This window comes from Poeciliopsis prolifica, unplaced genomic scaffold (assembly GCF_027474105.1).
Source record: "Poeciliopsis prolifica strain line A6 unplaced genomic scaffold, Auburn_PproV2 SCAFFOLD023, whole genome shotgun sequence".
In the NCBI taxonomy this organism is placed as follows: Eukaryota; Metazoa; Chordata; class Actinopteri; order Cyprinodontiformes; family Poeciliidae; genus Poeciliopsis; species Poeciliopsis prolifica.
This window is the reverse complement of record NW_026562398.1, coordinates 5630466-5654025: the sequence shown is the minus strand read 5'-3', so window position 1 is coordinate 5654025 and position 23560 is coordinate 5630466. Positions and strand designations below refer to the sequence as shown.

At 39.3% G+C, this 23560-nt stretch overlaps 1 protein-coding gene across 4 annotated transcripts in view; it reads left to right on the top strand.

The window, feature by feature from the left end:
- The window catches only part of LOC129370296 (synaptotagmin-2-like), a 63532-nt gene that overhangs the window by 24990 nt on the left and 14982 nt on the right, over positions 1–23560 (top strand). For 2 of the 4 annotated variants that reach the window (XM_055046185.1, XM_055046182.1), the window contains exon 2: positions 4449–4507. The gene's annotated coding sequence lies outside the window, so the exon portion shown is untranslated. Of the gene's footprint in view, positions 1–4448; positions 4508–13670; positions 13806–13925; positions 14105–21847; positions 21920–23560 lie in introns of those variants that run through there. The other 2 variants (XM_055046184.1, XM_055046183.1) reach the window with 2 other exon arrangements.

The following is a 23560-nucleotide window of genomic DNA, read 5'->3' as shown; positions in this document are numbered from 1 at the left end:
TCTAAGAAAATGTGTGGGGAGTCATTTTTAAATATAAATGCTGGAATAAAAACTTCCCACAGCTACAACATGGTTTAATTGTGATGCAGTCTTCAAATGTGAAGTTATTCCAGAGCATTTCTGACAAAATAATGAACATAAGTGTTTTCAAACTTATCAAAAAACAGTCAAGGATCACAGAGCAGTGTGCAAAGCCAACACTAACACTGAGTCAGTGCATTATAAATGCAGGAACCCTCCCCATTATTAGCAGTTAATATTATACATACACTCACCTACCAGCGTTCCTTTAAAGACATCATTTTTGTGTGTGTGGAATGAAGATGCAATAAAGACTAAGTGCTTTAAAACTCTTTTAAACAATTGGTTTCCTGGCCTACTCTGTTATTAATTTGAATTCAATTCAGTTTACTTATTTCAAAATCAGTATGATGAGTGTTGTTCAATATAAATCCTAATTGTAGACATCTGACCCAAGCTGTCACCCTCAGAGGAAAATACATTAATTCAGATGTTTAGGAACAACACATGAAGCAACAGGGGTCAAGCCTGCTAGGAATCTGAAACTGCTGAACATGAGTATTTCTGTCCACATAGAAACCGGTTTAATATGAGCATAGAGTGAGAAGGTATCGACCAAGAAGTAAGTTGCTGCTCCAAAACAGATTTATTAAAGCTCGACTGAACTTATGGCCCTTTTTCCACTATTATCTACTCCACTTGGCTCAACTGCACTCAGTTCTAATGCTTTTCCAGTAGTAACAGTTACATGGTATCAAACCTTTCCCCCTTTTCTTCTCTCTCTAATTCGATAACTGACTTCACTATGGTTCCAAGTGAGCAGAGTCGGGCTGAAAATGTGACATTAGAAAACTTCTTCAGTGTTTCGTCTAGCCTCCCCGAAGATCAGCTTTGACAAGAGCTGATCTGCCCCAAATCAACAAACCATCTTTTTCTGTCTCAACAAAGAGATTTTTTTTCACCTTATAAGCATAAATTTCAAGCTATTTAATGGGTTTTTAGGCCAACAGTACTGCATAATTATTATTCCGGAGACAAAGCTTGATGGATAAACAGCAAGCTTGTGAAAGGGTGGTAACCTTAACCACATCAAAACAGTTTTACCTGTAGTTGTATCTGTGCTGAGAAGCCAACTGCCTTAAATGATCTTTGTCACTATTAGAGAGGTCCAGTCACAATTATTCCAAGAGCTTAAAGGTGGATAAAAGTGATTTATGTCACTGTAACATGTGACAAAATACTAGTTGGAGTGTATGTAAATGTTTTTGCGTGTATGTATATTTTTGATCCCTAGTGGAAAAGAGAATTTTGCCAAAAAAGATTCAAACATGAGAAGTCAGTTTTTCAGTTTGAAGTTGTTTGCTGTTAAATCATTCCACCGTGAAAAGATAATGACAAATTAAAGACCTGATATTAATATGTCATTACCGCCTATGGCTGTTTGTGTAAACCTAACTGAATTACTGTTGTACTCCTTTGGTTACCCAAAGATACAGTTTATTTCTGCAGTTCTACCACAGTGAGCTTCATTGTTCTTCCCACTACACATCATGGGAAGGTAAACTCGGGTTCTCATCCAGGTTCTTTTTTCTGCCACAGTTCCAGTGAATCCAGAGTTTGTCATTGTTGCTCTCACACTAGGTTTGACACAGTCACTGAGAAGATCAACATGAATCCCTTTCTTGAATCACTTTTCTCAGCTTTCCCAATTTGTCTTGTCGAATTCATGCCACACGTAAGAAAAAATTCATTGATTCTGTAAAAGGTTTTACAGATTTACTGATATGTGGATGAAGCTGCATGTATTTTGCTTTTCAATGTCTCCATTGACAGGTTCTCTTACTTATGTGAGCCTGTGTGTCACTGCAAAATTCTGTCTTGTTTCATCTCAGCATTGTTTGCTCCCTTAGGGCCATAAATAATAAGTCTGGAAGGATGCAATTATGTTCACCAAGAGGCAATTTCCTTTAATGTGATTCTATCTGAGAAGATGCACATCAGAATCTGTGGCTTCTTTCAGCTGCAAAAATTACAATCAATCTAGATTTTATTTGTTCTTATTGAGTAACTCATACATGTACTGTTAAACCATCCTACTTCATGGCAATTTATTGACTTTCTTAATTTGTTTAATTGAACTTTCTTGTTTTTGTGAATGTTTTAGTCTTTGTTCTAAGGAAATGTCACTTGGATTCTTTCAGGGTGCGGTGTTTGAGCTGTTTTTTGCCTTCCTGTCACTGCTTCCCCTCAGCTAGCTGCAAACAGCTCACTTTGACATTTTCATTGTGTTTTTACAAACACTGCAGGTATTCCTCTGTGAAGTCAGATAGAAACGGCCCCTGTCTCCTAGTACCATGAAGTTTTAAATATATATATATAGCTTTGTGATCAGCCATCTTGTTGTCTACGAGTACCTCAAGCAGTTTTTTTTGGCAAGATAAGCCTGCTTATACTGGTTATAAAAACATAGTTTTTTTGTATGTACAAATAGGCAAGTTAAATTATATAAATTACAATAAATACGTAACTTAAATCTCACTAACTTTGGGGATTTAAATTGGATGACAGGTATTTTCTTCACTGAAGTGCACAAATGAATTTGAATATCTCCCCCAATGGAAGCTTTTGATGACACAATTACAATAACTCAATTATGTCTACTGAGTCATGAAATTGATTGATTTTATAAAGCACAGTGGGGAAATTGTGCCTCAAATAGACGCAAAGTCTCTAAAGATCTGAAACAGCAAATATAATTTGAGGAACCACAAATGTCTGTTGCTCCTCTAGTAGGCAAATTTCAGATTCAACACTTGAAAGAAAAAGAATTGTTAAATGTTATTGTTAGACCATAGATAATTATTTTATTATTTTGAAATTCACTTTTACAAAAGTTTATCTTCCCCAAAGCAACAAACCATCTCTTTCTGTCTCAACAAATAGATCTTTTCACCTTATAAACATAAATTTCAAGCTATTTAATGGGTGTTTAGGCCAACAGTACTGCATAATTACCAAGCAAAACATAACATTGTTTGAATTTTTACAAGTTAAAATATGGCTGCCTGTATTCTTAATCAAATCAACAATAATGAGTTGACTTGAGAAGTAATCTAATTAATAAGTAAGGACCACTTGTGTGTAATCTTATTCCAACCCTCTAGGGGGGGGCAAAGTTCAGGTGAATTGAGTCTCAATGGAAAAAACCCAATATTAAAATATGCTGTGCAGTTCTGAAACTCTATGCATGAAGGCAAAACAGTATGCTGTTGTTCACATGCAGCATATATTAACTTAAGGTTAATTTTCACAGGCTTGAACTAAAGCATTCAACTTAAGCTACTTGAAGTACTTTTCTTTTGCTTTTCTCTGTACTGTGGACTGTCATCTCCCATTTACTTTCATCTCCCATTTTCCTTCAGCGTGCAGATGCTGGAGTGTTGATGTTAATGGAGTGCAGATGTAGCAAAACGCAGGGCAATCCTTGGAAAATAACCTGTAAATAGTTCAGGGGTATGAATAATTTGTCCAAGCGCTGTGCTTACATAAAAACACACTGGCAAAATTTGGTTAGAATTTGTGGATTTAAAAAGTTTTCTGAGAAAAATAGGCAGTATGCCTGGCCATGGCATTACAGATATGTTCATGAAAGTCTAGCATGATACTTCGGTGATCTATTCAGAAACAACAGCATAGAAATATGAAAACTTGCATAATTTTTTAAGAAGGCATACTTATGTTCAAAGATCAATTGAGTCAGACTGCTTAATTTTCTTTAAACATTTCCAATGTTAACATGTACTGGACCTGGCTAATGCTAGTTAAATAAGCCAGTTAAGTAAATATTTTGTTAAAAAGCTTTTTATGCGGGAGAAAGGATTTAATTCTGTTAAAATTATTTTTTAAAATGAAATAAAATCTATTATAAATGATCAGAATATTATCAAAGTGATCCCGTTATAAAATATAGTTTTGGTTATTAGCAAAAAAAAAATAATTCTTTTGTAAGAAGATTCAAATTTTTATTGTTTTACAATTGTGTGGCTAAAACTGATGTTCTGAGTTTTTCCAAATGTTCATTAGACTGCTGTTACAATAATGAGATTGAATTAGTTGAGTTGTTGGTGGGCAGTAGTGTTCAACAAAATAGCTGTCAGCAATCTTTTATATGTCCCCCACCTTTATAGAAATAAGCAGATTTAGACATCAGGTTGCCTTTGTGACAGATGTTTTTCTGTGAGGTTTGTTTGTGTCTCAGTGGTTATGTAAGGTGCCATTTTAATATACATACCAGTTATTCTATTCAGAAGAGTCACAAGACATCAACATTTATGTAAACTGTATTTCTGTCCAAACCTTACAAAGTGTTTTTTCTTTGAAATAAAGTAAACACCCTGCTAATTTCACTTTGTGTTTTTTTCTTCCAGGACATTGGACTGAAAACACTCACTGTGATAACTTCCAGCTAAGACAACAGATTTTGGCTGTGAGTATGCCAGAAGTAGATCTCCCTTGTGTTTGACTTTACCATTTGAGATTTTCAAGTGTATGAGAAAATAGAAATGGATAGAAAATTACTTGCCCCATAAGAAAGATCCACAGCCAGTGCTACGACTGTCCTTTTTTTATTTTTTATTTTTTTACTGGGGACAGATCACTGCACATTGCTACCCACCTTCATCCTCTGCAGAAATCCACCCTCCATATGTGCCCTTACTGTCCACTGATGGCATGGCCCAGTTGGCAGACAGTCCATGGCTGGATGCTTTCTGAAGCTGTCCAACAATATAACACTCTTTCGAGCTGTAGGGTTGAAGCAGCAACTGACCCGAGAGGCAAATCTTCTTGAATTTTGTTTAGAATTGAGATATGATGGAAGGCTTGTTAAACTACACACTGATTTACTGCATATTTTCTCATGCACAGTAGATATTTTCATCACAAATCAGCTGAATGTAAATCGATTTGAGCTTGGTGCTCGGCCGCATGTTATAGGTTCCACTAGATGTCAGAATGAAGCATGTGCTGGGTTTTCCCTTCTGTTCTTAAAAAAAGGCTTTCCATGTGCCAGGGAGGAGGGAGCCAACTGCAGTGTGAGCAGAGCAGGAAAGGCGTGCTGAGGATGAAGGAGCAGCCCAGTGTGAACAAGCATGATTTAGTGTTAGATTCGCTCTTCATACGCCAGTCTTCAGCATTTCCCAGCACTCAGTTGATTAATCCCAGTCATTTTTATGAGTGATGTAAGCGTGAGTACCACGGCGGCTACAGAAAGCTAATAAAACCTACTGGAAAACATCAGTGCCTGGAAGGGCAGTTATGGGCTGCTGCTTTGAAACTCATTTAATTCATCTCTCTCTGCCCTCTGCTAGCCTCATTAATGCTAGCTTTAGTTAGCTCGAAATCTATTCAGAGACATTCCCAACATTGGAGGCTGCAGTTGAAACCTGATATTTACATACTTTGCATGAAGACATACGGTAATCATTTGTCTCCTCCTGTGGGGAGAAAAATGATTTTTGTTGACCTTTTTTTGTTGGGATGGTTCAAGTCACCCAAATTATTTCTGTTGTCTGTAAATTGAAACAAAAATAATAATATATGATAACTAAAGTATGATTTATATTTTGAAACTAAATTACATTAGTCATATTTATAGTAAATTCTTATCTACTAAAACCTAAGGTAAAATTTTTGGGTACATCTGGCATAATGTTATGAACAATTTCAAGATCAAATCCACCTTCTGCACACTTGATGCTTTTTAAAAAGCAGCCGTGGAGCTCATTATGGAGGCGACAGGAGCAGTGACGTTTCCCTCTCACTCTTCCTGGTCTGAATGAGCCAACACGATGAAATGCACAGCATCGCATTATTGCGTCATCTAATGTCTGCCACAACCAGGCGGAGAAACAGAACCAGATCTAATGCGAAACTGCCACTGCAGCATGCAATATTTATCATGACTACATGAAAGCAGCAATCACTGAAAAGATGGTGCACATGGAACAGACTCACACAGCTTTCTGTTTGCAATTCTAACCACCTTTGATAAACAGCACCAATCCTTTTTGTGTGCAAATGCAGCTCCAGTTCTCATATTACTTATGATGAAAATAAGCATTAGAGTTTCTTTTTGTAATTATTTCCCCCATTTTGCTTAGGATTTATTACAGCCTCAATGAAGTAATTGATGCATAAGCAAGAGGAAAGGTTTTATGGAGATAGTCACATGCAGCATCACAAACATATGCAGAAAGAAAAAAAGTTAAACTATGCAGCCTGCAGTACACAACAGGAAGATAGAGTGGCTTTCAAATACATACACGCTGCTGTTAAAATGTCTGGATTTTGTCATGTAGGACCATAGACCTTCATAAATCATTTCAAACGTCTTGCCACTTTGATAGTGTGTTAGCTTGTGTTAGTGTGTTTGTGTTTGAATGTGTCACATGAAAATAACGTTAAACAAAATACAGCGATAACCTGGTTTGCACAAATAAAGGCGTCATAAAATGAATGTTTTGTTGAAATGCTTTATAAATCAAATTCTACAATAAGCATTTTTAGGTTTTACAGCTTTGGTCTGTAGCACAATAGTGATGGTGTTGCGATAGTTGGGGAAAACATTGGACAAAAAAGACATTCTGAAATACTGATGAAAAGACAACATTGAAACTGGTCAGAAAGGCTTCCAAGAGACTAACAACAGCAAAAGTACTTCCGATAAATACTTGCATTGCAAAATGTGCCAAATTTATCCGTTATTCTCCATAGGTTTATAAATTTATAGAGTATGGCTGAGAGACCACAGTGATATTTTCCAGAGAAAACATAAAAAATCTGAAAATGTTGTGGGAATAGACGGCATGGTCTAATTAAACCTAACTCAAAGCTTTTAAAGCCAATTTCAACAGTTTCAACATTGAAACAACACTGCAAGTTTTCACAAGAACATACATTGTAGAAAAACATGGTGGTGGCAGCATCATGGTTTGGGGTGATTCTCTTCTTCTGATGATTTTGAAAGCTGAAGATGAAGAGGGTTTCATTTTTCAGCATTGCAGGGAATCCAAACATTCACCCAAAATCAACATAGTAATTGCTACATGGGAGAAAATGTAAAGTTTTGGAAATAAATAAATAAATAAATTTAACAGAAGATGTCCTCAAAATTTGATATTCTTGCGTTTTTCTGGTCTTCTTAAGTAAGATTCTATGAGATACATTCATGTCAGTGTAACTAATGCACAGAAAACACATGGTGCAATATGTCATTTTTTCAAAACTTTGTGCGGTGTATTTTAATGGCTTCTCAGTCAGCTTTTGATACATGCTGCACATGTGCTTTATTAAATATGCCTTCCAGCTTTCACTGAATCTCTCTGGAGGCTTGGCCTGTTTAGCTCGAAGTCAAGTCTGATGGATTGTTTTTCTCTTTACTTTACTCCTTACCTGATGAAATTTTGCTGATAATTATTAGATTATCCATACATTTAGTATCTGCTGAAGTGGCAATGATAAGCTGCATAAATCTATGACAAGAATAAAAGTATCAGCCTGATGCCTCTACAAGTCAGTGCTTCTGTGCGCCTTCTGCATCATAAAAAAGGCACCAGCGCCGGTCACGATGGGTTTATCCAACAAGCTATGAATCTTGGTTGGATCAATATTCTGTTCCCACTCAGCCACTAAAACAAACCTGCCAGGGTTTCAGGGCGACAGACTGCAAGAAATGTGTTACACTGACTGCACAAAAAAACAACAACAAAAAAAAAAAAAAACAGATGAGTCTGAGCAAAATGACCAGAAGTGTTTATGAGTTAAACATTTTGGATGCAGAAAGAACAATTACTGTTATGCTTTGGGTGTACATTGCGAAGGAGTCTGACTTACTCTTTTTCCTTTTTCACTGTTATATAAAATAATATGGAGGTGTACTGCTGCAGAGAGCTCAGAGGTGTGACCTCTGAACCCAGGAGTATATATATATATATATATATATATATATATATATATATATATATATATATATATATATATATATGTATATGTATATATGTATATGTATATGTATATATGTATATGTATATATATGTATATATATGTAGCTGACTGGATAGCTCAATACATAAGGCATCAGTATATCACCCGAGAGGGCAGGGTTCGAATCCAGTCTGGGTCCTTAGGCAAGACCCTTCAAGCTACTGCCTACCTCATACCATGAGAGATACTAAGTTGCGTAACATGCCGGCTCAGACGTCGCCCGGCCAAACAAGGTCTGCGTCAGGTGTTGGGGAACCAGAGCACCTTGATGACAAATGGGCTACTGGAACAAGACGGAAATGGGCGAGAGATGAAAATGTGGATCTGTTGGAATGCTACTACTCAAGTAACCCTAGTGAGAGAGGTTACATGCAAAGACTGGGGAAGGAATGGTTACTTCGACATCCCCAGTCAACACTAAGCGCTAAACAACTAGTAGCTCAGTGTTCCAACATCCGCAAACGGCAACTGCTATCACAACTTGAGATTGACGAGATACAACACAAATGCTACGGCAAAAGGGAGGAACCCGGATGTCAGGACTGTGGGGACTTAACTACAAGTCCCCACCCAGTGAGGGGATACACGGCCCCAATGAGCGAAACAGAGCTGAACGAGACAGCTGCTGACCTGAGAGAGAGAATCATGACCCGAATGACAACCAGGCCTCCCCGGCGCCAATTACAACGGCTGAGTGAAGTACCATCTGAAAGTCTCATTGAGAATGTGAATGCAGCATTGAGAACGATCCCTACCAACACCATAACAGAAACCAATGAGCTGATCTACAACTCAGCATCAGTGATCCTTGAGATACTTGGCTATAAGAGCAACCATGAGACCCAATACCCACCATGGAAAAGACGGTTAGAGGCTAAAATCAAGGTAACAAGGAGGGAAGTGAGCCAACTGTCAGAGCTCCACAAGGGTGCAATGAAAAGACCAGTACCCAGAAAGTACAGGCAGATGCCCATACCTGAAGCACTCGAGACTGCCAAACAGAGGCTCCAAGCCTTGTCCAGCCGCCTAAAGAGATACACAAGGGAGAATGAATCCAGAAGGATTAACCGGCTCTTCTCCACTCAACCAGCTAAGGTGTACTCTCAATGGCAGGGTAACAATAACAACAGAGCAGACCCACCAAGGCTGGAGACTGAACAATACTGGAAAGGCATATGGGAAAGGGAGGCGTCCCACAACAGCAATGCACAGTGGCTGATCTCTCTACGAGAGGACCACAGCAACCTCCCTGAGCAAGCCCCGGTAACCATCACTGTGACAGATGTCCAAGAAAGAGTCTCAGGTATGAAAAACTGGACAGCACCAGGGCCTGACATGATCCATGCCTACTGGCTAAAGAAACTCACTGCTCTCCATGAGCGAATGGCAGCCCAAATGAACCAGCTGCTACAAAGTGGGACTCACCCTGAATGGTTAACTGAAGGGCGGACAATCCTAATCCAGAAGGATCCATCAAAGGGTCCAGTCCCACCCAACTACCGACCAATAACCTGCCTCTCCACAACCTGGAAGCTCATGTCAGGCATCATAGCGGCCAAGATAAGCAAACACATGGATAAACACATGAGCACGGCACAGAAGGGTATCGGTGTAAATAGCAGAGGAGCCAAACACCAACTCCTCGTAGACCGCACAGTTGCCCGAGACTGCAAAACCCGACACACCAACCTGTGCATGGCTTGGATTGATTACAAGAAAGCCTATGACTCAATGCCGCATACTTGGATCATTGAATGCTTAGAGATGTATAACATCAACAGGACTCTGAGAGCCTTCATTGCAAACTCGATGAGGCTGTGGAAAACCACCCTTGAAGCCAACTGCAAACCACTTGCACAAGTGTCCATCAAATGTGGCATATACCAAGGAGATGCTCTGTCCCCGCTACTGTTCTGCATAGGCCTGAACCCCCTCAGCCAAGTTATCAACAAGACTGGCTACGGATACAGACTCAAAAATGGGGCCAATATCAGTCACCTCCTCTACATGGATGACATCAAGCTGTATGCCAAGAGTGAGCGAGACATCGACTCACTGATCCACACCACCAGGATCTACAGCACTGACATTGGGATGTCATTCGGACTAGAGAAATGTGGTCGGCTGGTCACAAAGAGGGGGAAGGTCATCCACACAGAAGGGGTCTCACTCCCAGAAGGAACAATAGCAGACATAGAGGACAGTTACAAGTACCTAGGTATACCACAAGCAAATGGCAACCTCGATGAGGTCACAAGGAAAGGAGCCACAGCTAAATACCTCCAACGAATAAGGCAAGTCCTGAGAAGCCAGCTCAATGGCAAGAACAAAATCTGTGCGATAAACAGCTATGCCTTGCCAGTAATCAGATACCTTGCTGGAATAATTAGCTGGCCAAAGGAGGAGATAAAAGCCACAGATATTAAGACCAGAAAGCTACTAACAATGCATGGAGGGTTCCATCCCAAATCCAGCACCCTGAGACTGTACACGAGCCGCAAGGAAGGAGGCAGAGGACTAGTGAGTGTGAGAACCACTGTCCAGGACGAAACAACTAAGATCCATAAATACATCAGGGACAAAGCCTCAACAGACAATGTGCTCAGTGAATGTCTCAGACAACAGGGAACGGAGGTCGAGGTGCCAGAGATACCATCATGGGAGGACAAACCCCTACATGGGATGTACCACCAGCAAATAACCCAAGTGGCTGATATCAGTAAATCCTACCAATGGCTGGAAAAAGCTGGACTCAAGGACAGCACAGAGGCCCTCATCCTGGCAGCCCAGGAACAGGCCCTAAACACCAGAGCAATAGAGGCCCAGATCTACCACACCAGACAAGACCCAAGGTGTAGGTTGTGCAAGGAGGCCCCTGAGACAGTCCAGCACATCACAGCAGGGTGCAAGATACTGGCAGGGAAAGCGTACATGGAGCGACATAACCAAGTGGCAGGCATAGTGTACAGAAACATCTGTGCAGAATATGGACTGGAAACCCCGAGATCAAAGTGGGAACACCCCCAAAGGTGGTGGAGAACGCCAGAGCTAAGATCCTGTGGGACTTCCAGATCCAGACAGACAAAATGGTAATGGCGAACCAACCAGACATTGTCGTAGTGGATAAACATCAGAGGAAAGCCGTTGTGGTAGATGTAGCAATACCAAGTGATTGCAACATCAGGAAAAAGGAGCACGAGAAACTGGAGAAATACCAGGGCCTCAGGGAAGAACTGGAGAGGGCCTGGAAGGTGAAGACCACAGTGGTGCCTGTGGTCATCGGGGCCCTCGGGGCAGTAACCCCCAAACTGGAGCAGTGGCTACAACAGATCCCAGGAACAACATCAGACATCTCAGTCCAGAAATGTGCAGTCCTTGGCACAGCCAAGATACTGCGCAGAACCCTCAAGCTCCCAGGCCTCTGGTAGAGGACCCGAGCTCAGAGGATAAGAACCACCCGTGGTGGGTGAGAAGGGAATTTTTATATATACTCCTGGTCATATATATAGCTTAATTTAGAACTCCAAAAGAAAGGGAAAGTCCCCATTTATAAACCAGGTGGTTGACATAGCCTGTTGTATTTTTATTTTTTATATATTTTTTTTATAAAGGTTAAAAACCAACAAAAGGATAATACCTGTATTGTTTAAGTTCTATTCATTTAGCCAGACATAAGGTCTGCTGGTGACCATATTCAGTGTGATGGTATATTTTCACTTCTCCTGGGGAGCCATATATTATCTCAATAGATCTGTTTAAAACAGAATATGTTCCAAATGTTGTTACTTCATTTAAGGCACTGGCACTCGAATAACACATGTTCAGCTCATTAGAAAACATAAAAGTCTCAAAAACATAACTTGCAAACACTTTTTTGTTTATTGGCTCATAAATAGATTTATTTGCTGCTCTGAGGCAACTGGATCATTTTGATCCAGCTAGATGTTTGTTTTAAGCCCTGTTTAGTTTTGCTCAAGTGTTTGCTTATTTTATCAAGCCATGATAAAATGGCTTGATGACCATTTTGTGACCAAAGATGGTATTAAACAATGTAAATATACAATGGTTTTTATTTACTAAGAGAAAGGCTTTAAACCAATCGTAGCTACATTTTTATAAAAAAATGTGACTTGCTTCATTGGGCATCATGGCATAGACAGTCAATGTTGCAGCAAGATTGTGACATGACCACATAAATCAGAGGTTGCAAGATGGATAGCAGGAATGCTATTAATTATTACTATTTTGAAACGAAAACTTTCCTTGCTGCAGGTTACTGAAATTTTCCACTTAACAAAAAGTTGTAAAGAAAAAAAAGTTTATTTTATTCTCAGTTTGGCACTGAACTGTAGTGTTTTAACATTAGGTTGTAGCTGCAAAATTGTAGCGAGAGGCCGAAGAAGAACTAATGATTGACTTGTCTTATTTCTCTTTTGAAAACTGGGCTCACCTGGATAATTAAGGCGGATTCTTAGTAGCTTAATCAACAGTGGTACTATGACATTCCTCAGCTGCAGCCCACTTTCCAAATTAGATTATTTTTATTACCCTGCTGCTATAAAAGAAAAGTCTCTGCTACTGCATACAGTATTTTACATTTTTGAATTTAGGTGGCAATACATACCTATACTGAAACTAGTCTTACTCTTTAAGGCTTGCCAGTTTTGTTAAGTGAGTGAATTTCTGTTGTATAATAGGGGACAATTTACAAACATGTCTACTTTTTGTAAATTAGTTTAGTTTATGTCTTCTTATTAAAAGCAGGTTTGCAGTACTATATGATTTACAACTTTCTTGATAGCAAGGTGTATAATTAGAATAAAAGTAAAAAAACAACAGTATTCTTCACTTTTTCTGCTTTCCATTTTTAGTAATTAAGACTATATTGATCTTTGGATCAAATACTCTTTGCTGGCCAATAAGGTGTGTGACTCATTTGGGGGGAGGACTATAATTCTTGGCAACACACAGCAATACCCAAAGGGCTCCAAAGAGTCTGGCTCATCACTGGTGTTCAGCAAAAAAGTGCATCATAATGTCTTATTGACATTTACAGAATTGCTTCCTGTCTTGCAGTGTTTTAGACTTTTGGGACTTGCAAAAAAACAAACCCTTTTTTAGAAACTTCAGAGGTCTGGTAACGCAGGATGGCATGGCAAACATTTGTAGGTGAGCTGAAGTTTTTAAAATACATGCACACACCATTTTTTATTATTTGTTTATCCTGCTAATATCAAAAATGTAATTATTCTTGAAAGGAAAAAGTTTAAGAAAGTTTAAGGTGGAAGAAATGTGATGACACAAGAGCCAAAGTAGCAAATAACTACTGTTGTAACAACTCAGCAAACAAGAACTTTGTCCTTTTTCTCTTTTTTATCTCAGATTAATCTTTTATGTCAAAACCCTTTTTTTTTCTTTTTTTTTTAAATTTACATCCACTTTCCCCCACACTGAGTTGCAGCTCAGGAACCTATCTGATTTCCATGGATTCCCAGAGTAGCAGCAGCTCTGTTTGAATGAGAGTACGGATGCTGGTGGCTCCCACTAGCATATGGATGCTTTTGGTCTGCCCTTACGCGTCGGGACACAGATTGCTGCATGCAGCGCCCTGTGAGCAGCATCGCAAATCAGTCGTCCGAGCAGTGAGCACCGCTGGTGCGGAGGGAAGGGGTGGAAGATAAAGGGGAAAAGCTAGGAGAGGAAAGGATAGGTGAAAAGGATGGATGGGGGATCCTTTCAGGGTAAGAGACAGAGTGGAGAGAGGGAGAGTATGAGGGGATGGAGAGATCCAGCGGTGGGGGTAGTTACAGAGCGAGTGCGTGTGTGTGGGAATGCGTTCATATGCGTGTGTGTGTATGCAGGAGAACAAGTATTGCTGCAGTGGAAACCGTGCGAAGAGGACTGCAGTTTCTGGTGCTGATGGGAAAGCGGTCGAGGCAGGCACATCGTCAAGGCACTGTCATTTTAACCCCAAGTGCCTGTTTGGTGAAGGGGTTTGCCCATTGTGGAGAACAGGACTACGCAATTTACGGTAGTGCTGGTAAGGGTGTATTTCAACTCTGTTCTTGGGATTGCAGGAACACTACGTCTGAGGAATCTGTAATAGCTTATTGGCTAAAGTAGTGTTGTGTTTTCAACTGCAACAAGAAAATATTTATATCATTCTTTTTTCCTGATTACACCACAATGAAGCTGTATAATGGTCTCTGTTTTGTAACTTTACTTCAAGCTACATTAATGTCTCCCTACTAAATACTCAGTTACTTGCATCCTAATCTGTCCTATAAATGAAGTTGTAAATCATGTCCACCTTAGTACAGAGCTTTTGTATGAATTTTGAATGAGTTGTGGTTTTTAACAGCGGTACTTAATTCTTTTCATTGATCACGCTTTGGTTAGCCTCTGCTGGTAGGTGCACCCCTCTCTTGGAGAGTGTCCTGGATGCTGCCATGCTGACAGATACCCCGCTTATCTTTTTAGTCTCATCAGCCTCTCGAACACTGACAAGGAGTCAGAAAGAGCCAGAATGCTACTCTTATGAATTCCCAGGACAGATGTTTTGTATCTGCAATGTAACAAAACAGGAGCCAGCCCCCATTGGTCTTTACCTTTAAAGGCTGAGTAATCCAACATAAAAAGAGGCTGACAGTTCTGCTGAGGAGTATAGAGAGATGGGTGGGGATTTTATAAAGTGCTGCAGGATGCTCTTTTTTTTCTGATGTCTCTCGTGGGACATTTAGCTCAGGCAGCACTGAGGTGACTGTACCAAGGACAAAAACCTATCTTTGGGCTGCTTGCACTTCATATTGGTGACTTCTGACTCTTATGCTTCTGGCTGGAACCTGTTATTAGCATCATTATGTGTAAGAGGCTCATTTTATCCAAATTTCTCATCACAAATCTACCAAAAAAAAAGTGCAATGGAAATTGTTGCTTGAATACAATCATTCTTGAAAAAGTCAATTTGTTTGGTGGGGTTCTTTACTATGTACATTATTCTGACACCACATGTCCTCATATAACCTGAAGAGGAAACTTGAAATATGCTTACTATCAGAGTTTATCAGAACAGACTTTATGACTTGAGCAAATGATTATTTGTTTTAGAAAGATTTTAGAAATGTAGTTAACAATGAACACAACAATATTAAATACACACAAAAACTATTTAGGAACACACAAAATAAAGCCAGAATGTAAAAACTAGCTGTCTGATGTTGTCTAAGACAATGATATCTCACAAAACCACTCTGACACATTGGAGTATCAAAACACAGTACTTCTGATTGCCTATTTCCTGTACTTCAGGCTTCAGTGTCAAATTATATTCAGCAGAAACAAGATAGGAAGCCTGGGAGTTTTTGAGCTGTTGCTAAGCGTATTCTGTGATTTGTGTGTGTGGCAACTGTTGCACCACTATGCCAACCCTTCAAAGTATAAATAAAAATTCTGTAGTCTATTGCTCACCTGCCCATTGACCACAAACTGAGGTCATTACCGGCACCTTGACTGGTCTGTGGCTACATAGCTCCATGTGCAAGCAACTACAGTAGCTTCTCTGTTGGATCAGACCACAGGCTAGGTTTTGTCCTCTCTGTGTATCTGTGAGGCGTAACCTTGCATGACTGTACTCAATTACTTTATGTTATTTTCTTGGATCACATTTTATAGCTAAGTTTTAACTATAGCTTGGAGTAAAAAGAGCTTCAGTTTTGGTCATTAAGGTTGTAGCAAACTTCCTAACACAGAGACCTTACATGTGTCCTTTTTCCAGCTCTTGAAATTTTGTCTATGAAGCTCACTAATTGGCTTATATTGTTCCAATTAACTGATGAAGAGATAGCTGTGGTATTCATGTCACCTGTCATTTGTTGTACTGTATTTCCCGATTGTTTCATACCAGTGATTATTTGTCAGTGAAGTAAATATTTATCTTAAGTCCACCAATAGTTGAATGTTATTGCAGCATGCCTACTTCGATAAGGCCAATAGTACAGAGGACTGTGATGATGACCATGTTCTGATTGTTCTTTGTTGCTCGTTGTTGAAGGCCTACGGGTCAATACTGGCACCTTGACCTGCGTGTGGCTACACAGCTCAACATGCAAGAAACTACAGTACATTAGCTGCTTTTTTGGACCTGACCACAGGTCAGAATTTGCTCTCCTTGTTTGTCAGTGAAGTAAATACAAAGCTCACCAAATGGCTTATATTGTGCCCACTAATTGATGAAGAGATAGCCGTGGGACTCATGTCATCTGCCAGTCACTATAATGCTATGCCTGATTGGTGTATATCAGTGGTTATTTATTTCAACTCCACCAAACAATGTTAATGTTTTGCGGTACTGCTGCATGTTTACTTCTCTAATGCCAATAGCACAGAGGAGTATATGAAACTGAGCATGCTCTGATCGTTCATTTTTGTAATTTTTGTCAGGCTTTAAAACATTTAGACAGGCTCATTAAGTCAGTACCTCAGGCAGCCACTCCCAGTGGCTCTCACTCTACGAAATACTCTCAGAGTCTCTCATACATAATCAGAAAAATAAGACGAAGCTTTGAAGTTCACCAGTCTCCTTTCTTTTTCTTGTTTGCTCCCTCCAAGTAGGCAGCTGGCGCCCAAATGCTGAAAATGCTCAAAGAGGAAGAGAAAGGAAAGAAGCTTACTGTAATAGTGTAGGCTTCAAATAATTCAAGCAATATTCTGGTAGAGTGGGTGTGCCCTCCTGGGGCTATATGGCTTTATTTACTTTTGCAAATAAAGTTGCAAATTCTTGCAACTATAGTGAAACATTTTTTTTAAATTTATATTTGCATGTTTTCTAAATGCTAATTACTGCTGAAAAGAATCTTCCTTAACAAAGAAGAGGATATCTCTTTGAACGCCATCAGCTCTTCACCCTACACTGAGGGCCGAGCCTTCCCAGGCTTGGGCCCAGGCCCATTTGCTGATGTGTCTCTGGCAGACAACAGCAGGGCGCCTCGGTGTTAAACGGTCAGATGCTGTCACAAATCACACACATCCTGCTGTGCTGACAGAGCAGTTTGGCTTCTCTTTAAACTCTGGAGCCAGCTGTCATTGTGGGGTGTTGTGAGATTTTTACCTACTTGCATTTTCTGTCTGTGTTGCTACATAGTGAAAATAGAGGTTTGTGACTGTTAAATTGAGTACAAATTACAACAGGCAACACCAGAGGTTCATGAGACTTTCTTTTCAGATAGTTTTGAATTAATAATATTTTTGGACATCCAAAAATATCTGCGGATCTGCGGATTATTTTCTTTCCATCAACTCCTCAAAGAAAGCTCTGTTTTCGGAGATGTGGTGTCATATTCTTGGAGAAATTGTTAAAAGTTAGCGATTCACTTTTTATGAAAGCTAGCAGAGTTCTGACATAAATAAAAACTAGTATAAGGATCACAGACCATGTTTAAGACCAGTGCAGCTCAACCACTAGTGCGGTGGAAGAAGTGCATGCTGTTAGATTTTCCTCCCATTGAAGTGAGAGCTTGAGAAATCAAGAACCTCTGATTCAGAGAGTCTTGCCAACTTGTGATAACATCTATTGGAGAAATATGTCTAGATTTCAAAATTTGTAGCTCCTCTGTTGTGTATTCCCAGTACCCAGTGTGGCTGCAGAATGCAGTTCAGCCTCCAGATCTACATCGAAACAAGGTCATCTTTCTGAGGCAAAAGATTAAATTGCATGACAAAAACATCTGCAACAAGCCCCCTCGAGATATTTTATTATGCACAAGCAGGTGTACAATTCAAGCCCACGCAGACCTGGAGGAAGTTGTGAAACTGTGTTCAGGCCACAGTTGAATTATTGAATTTAAATGGACATGTTTAATTTCAAAGTTACACGTTGTCATTCCATCTGCTTGATGTGTGATGGCACAATGATGTTTCTCTGTTCAGCTTATTCAGACTGAAAATTAGTTAAACTAAAAGAAAATTAAATTGAATATGTTATCATTTTAAAAATACAGGTAAACCCTATCAGTCAAAACTAAAGACAACAAAAACATCTGGCATAATCTCTGGGCTAGGTAGAGTTTGAATGCAGAACACCTGGAATAATACAAGCTAAAAATATAATATATCCTAGCATTAGTTGTGCAGTACTGCACACATTAATATCGCAATAATTATTGGGATTCCACATAATGTGTGTTGCTAGGTTAAAATAAGGTCTATCCCTTCATATTTTAGCCCCTGAACCAATTTGAGAGTAAACTATGAATTATAAATGCGGTCTTTGCAATTACAGTTTGTTAAATTTCAAACCACCATCCCTTCATTTGTTTTGTCTGCTTTTCCTGCTTTCTATTGTTTCAGTGTATAACAGATCAGTCTTTGATGCTCTGAATACCTATTGGTTTCACCTAAAAATCTAGCAAATAGACATAAGAGTAGTGAATCTTTCTGCTCATCTCATTCTCCACCTGAAAGGATGGAAGCAAATAGCTCAATATGACAAGCTGCTTCTTTAATACATCTTTTCCTTGAATTATTTCCGTTGCCTGAAAGCCATTTTTCACTTACGGCCTCCTTTGCTCAGAATTTTCCCCTCTGAATGTTATTAGATGTTGCTTATCTGCTGTGGTGCAGGAGATCCTCTGCTCGTGTCACATTTCCTCTACACAGTTTTACATGCAGATTGGGTCACTGTCTGCGTGACAGAATGATTAATTGGCCTATCGGGAGACAGGGGAAGGGGCCGTGCTGAGGGGAAGAGGGAGGATGTATGGCAACTGGCTGTAAATGATGCCTGAAGTGCCTTCGCTCAGGATTCAAATCCTAGCGCCTCACTCCTCCTTTCCTAGTATCCCTCCTGATAATAGCTGAGTCACAGCCGCGGGTGAGAATGAGCATTGTTTTATCTATGCAACTAGATTTGTAAATGAGGCTGTCTGCATCGCCCTTTGGGTCAAGACCCACAGAGGTGTACGAATGTGAGGCCGTTTTCTCTAATTGTCTTTAGCAAGATGAAGCATAAAATAACTTTCTGACATCCTTATCTTCGCTGCTGCCCTCCCATCAGCAGTCCCATCAGAAGGACATCGCGATGCTCTAGCATTTGTGGACATGGAGGTGTAATTGCCCTGATAGTGTCACTGATTGATGGTCAGGTTTTCCTCAAGGATCTTTATAATGTTTCTGTTTATCTGAAAAGCATTTGTGGTCCCCTCAGGCTGAACACAGTGTGCTATTTAAAATGTCCAGGCGTGGATGGAAGCATGAGCTGTTTTGCTGACAGAGCTAAAGTTCAGACGCTGAGTGAGAGTTAGTAAATGTCATCAGAAAGTAAGCCTGTAAAGTTGTCCTACCATGAATTATTTTGTTCTGCTGCAAGTCCACTCTTGACTGAATGTTGCATCTTAATGTATTAGACGGTATGTGAAGCATTAACCTTTAGGAGATTGCCTCTCTAAGAGAGCATGCTCTGTCGGGACCAATGCCCAGTTCACAGAGTTAAAGAAAGTGATTCATGTCAAAATGCCACTAAGCTTTATGAAAGAAAACATGATCATGATCCTATAACTTTTCACGAGGCTGAAGCAGAGAAATATGAGGCTCTTTAACCATTATATAATCTGTGTAAAAGGACTGGGTCGTTTCTTTGTTCACTCTTTATTAGTGTTTTGTATGATTTGGTTATGGTGAATTAAATATGTAGATTTTCTCATGTTTGGGTTAATTTTTCTGTTGAAAGACCCATTGATGAACCACTTTTGATTTTTCTGGTAGAGTTTAATAATTTCCTAAGACTTTTTCAGGTTCAAGAAAAGTTCCCCCATATAAATAATTCTCTACAGTGATTAACGGTGGGCCTGAGGTGAAGTCTCATCATAATGTATGTTGGTGGAAAGCTAAATCTTAATGTTACCTGACTAAATCAAATAGTTCCAGTTAACAGCCCAGTAGGAATAACAAAAACCTGGGCTTATTTACTTATGGCAGTAGAGTGCTTTCTCCTAACAACTGGTCAACTGATGTGAAGCGTCAAATGGTTTGGTTAAGTTTTCTTAACCTTCTTCCCTTGTCACTGTGTCTCTCCCCCTCTCGCTCTCTGTTTATATACATATAAAGTCAAATCAGAGCAAAACTATTTATTAAAAAGACAATACAATGTTTTTATTGCACATCACAGAAATCACCCATTCTGACATATGAATAAGTATTAAACCTCCAGATTGTGAAATCTGTGAAATATGTTAGTTAAACGTTGTGTTTTAACCTTCACAAAGAGGAACTGTGCAATCTGGGCTGCTTTCATCGATGTATTGAGCCGAAGACTTTTTGGTTAACAATGTCTTGTTCTGGCACATTGTTTTGGAACATGAGCTGCGACTTCAGCTTTGCCAAAGCCTTGTCATTTTTTGGCTCTCTGTCATGAAGTGATAAAGGAGCTAGTGCTATGTAACTACATTAGACAACCTCGAAGAAATATGTCTCTGTCATGCACTTAATATTTACTTTACTGAAAACAACAAATGGTTTTCATTGTTCTATTTCTTTACAAGTCTCAAACTCTCAAATGGATATTTTGCTTTTCTACATTAAATTTGAATAAGTTAGAGAGCGTCACTGTGCTTACAATAAATTTGGATGTTCACAGTTCAGTGCACATCTAACTGAAAATAGTCTAGGAATATATTCAGACTTCAGCGGACTCTCTCATCTTTCTGTGGTAAATATCAACCACTGCAGCCATCAGTATCCACCCTGTAATCTTATTAAAATTGACTAAAATGACACCATTATGACTGCGGGAGCCCCAAGTCCATTTCGGTTGAGGAGAATTGCCATGAAGCAGCAAGCGTTTAGAATCAAAGCTACGCATTATCTCTAATTGAACCAAGTCCAGTTTTTCAGTTCAGCTCTTCTAAAGCAGGAATTTTCTCACTGATAGATTCTCTAAAATATTTCCTTCTTTGTTCTGTAGCTGTTCCAGTAGATGTTTTCTTCTTAAATTAAGTTCCGAGAGATCAGAGGTCAGCTGTGACTCAGTGCTAATAGAGCCAATCTTTTCATCTTGTAGCAATCCTTAATGGGTGTTTCTCATAATTCTGAAACGTATAGGTTATATTTTAAATAGCCCATTGGGATTCAGATGATGAAATCACATAGCATAAAAAATCCAAATATTATTCATATCACATGCTCAGTGAGAAATATCTTTAATTGCTTCAACCTGAATCTAAGAATAGGAAGTAAAGGGATTTTGTAATGGGTAGAACTTTACAAATATCTGAATTAATGCAAATTTTCTAAGGAAACCAATCCATATTAATGCAACAATCACATCAGTTAGACTTAGAGGAAATGGAGCTGCACAGTATGCACCGCTAGTTCAGCTGGAGGCCAACCACTCATCCCACCCACACATAACCGTAATGTCACAGATGGCGGGGGCCTCTGTGGGAACTTGAATTATGTCACTGGGGACATAATTCATGTCCCCACAGATGACTTGAATTATTCTTTGCATATTTTGGAACCTATGTCACACAGTGACTAATGACAACCTAGTAGCTATTTCTGTTGTTCGTCTTCAAACACAACAGCATATTCACAGTGCCTAATATTCAATACTTAATTTGACGCCCCAATGCTCCTAACTGTTGCCGCGAGGAGCATTCGTGTGACTCTGGTCCAAATTTACTCTTTGTTACAGAGGCCATTTTGAAAGTGAATGGTAAGATGTTTTGAACCACAAATGAAGTTTCCATTGAAATATGGGTTGTGATTTCTACATGCACAGATCGTCCACCGGGCGGCAGCTGCTGCCGACGCAACTGTCTGTGCTGGAGGGAAACAAATGTGGCTGACTGGTTTTAGATAGGTAATTAATTGCTGTTTGTGGTACTTGTCATCCTGTTAAACAGCTGCATGGCTTTAGCTCTCCATCCTTAGGTTATTTTGACTTGGAGCTGACTTGGATGTTAATAAGCTCCTGATAAACACCCACTGCCCCCATATACACACTCTCTTAACAAACTGACTTACGTGCCACTTGGGTTTTCCTGTCAGTGGAAAGTTTGGTACACTGATCCATAATCACATGTTTTTATTGTAGCAGATTTAGATGCTATGTGAAACTATTTAATTCACACACAACCATTTTCAATCAGTTTCTCTTTTTATCAATCCTCCTATGGATTTATAGAACCTGAAAAAGATTTTATATATCACTCAAATGCATGATTTCTTTACCATAAATCAAATTAATTACAGATGATCACATATATTTATTTTTAACACTATTCTAACTCATAACCCAAACCTTTCATGTTGCATCAACCAAACTAAATTCCCAGAAACACAGCAGTTTATCACCATGCAGAAATACAACAGTTTCTATATTTTAAGAGAATTACTCTTATGTAAGGTTTTTAATGGCTTCAACAAAAACAAACAAAAGAACAAACAAAAAAAGCCCTTTATATTAGTCTGACAAAGCTCACATTTTGCATTGCTTTGTCACTGACTTAACTGAGGAATTAATCATCAGGATAATAACAAATTGTCCACAATCGAAATTCATTTGAGCATCACCCCTTCCTTCATTGTGCTCTATCAGAAGAGTGACCAAGCAATCAAAGCAGAAGTATGTATCAGTGCTACATTATGGCTAGTATTAGTGGTGTGATATCACTCATATGCTGCTTAACAAATGCCTTTCCAGGTGAATGATAGTTGAAATTAAGTATGCAGATTACCTCGTATAGATTTCAGATAATACTTTGGCCACGGAGACGTACGGAAATCTTGATCTCAGTTTCTTAGCGTGGGCCTCTCATTGTCAGAGTCTGACTCATTATAATTAGTTAAAATAAAATTGCTTGGCTGCACATTCTAAAAGAGCCTCAAGCATGAGCTGGCCCTTATCACAAAATCCACTGCTCACAGTTGGATGGTGATTAAGCAGTTTTATCTTCGAGCAAGCGGGATGTGGTAAACACACTTGAAAAGCGATTTTACAAGAAACAATACAAGAGATGTGACGTTTCTCAAAAAAAAAAAGTCCCACCTGAAAGAGTACACTTAAAAGAGAAGGATTGAATTTATGATGCTTTCCAAAATCTTTATACAGAAAACAATTTTGACTATGTCTATCATCAAGAGACCAAAGATTTTCTTCGTGCTGTTACCCGGCCCCTGTGAAACCAAAAGATCCCTTTCCTCTAAGGCGAAGCACAATGTAAATCTCATCAACTCCTCTCCTACAAGACCCTTAAAATATCCTTCACAGACCTTTTATATTAGCCAACCTCCCATCCAATGATGTTGGCAACCTGAATCTAGCCACCAACAGCATGCAATGTTTTTAACCAGAACTCAAAGCCTTGCACACTGGCCGACTTTTCTGGGTCAACAAAATTACTGCTGAAGCTGGAAGCTACCTTTTCCTCCAGCCGAGAGGAATGGAGGTACAGGATCACAAGATCAGAAAATAAATTGGTATGGAGAAAACCAGCACCCA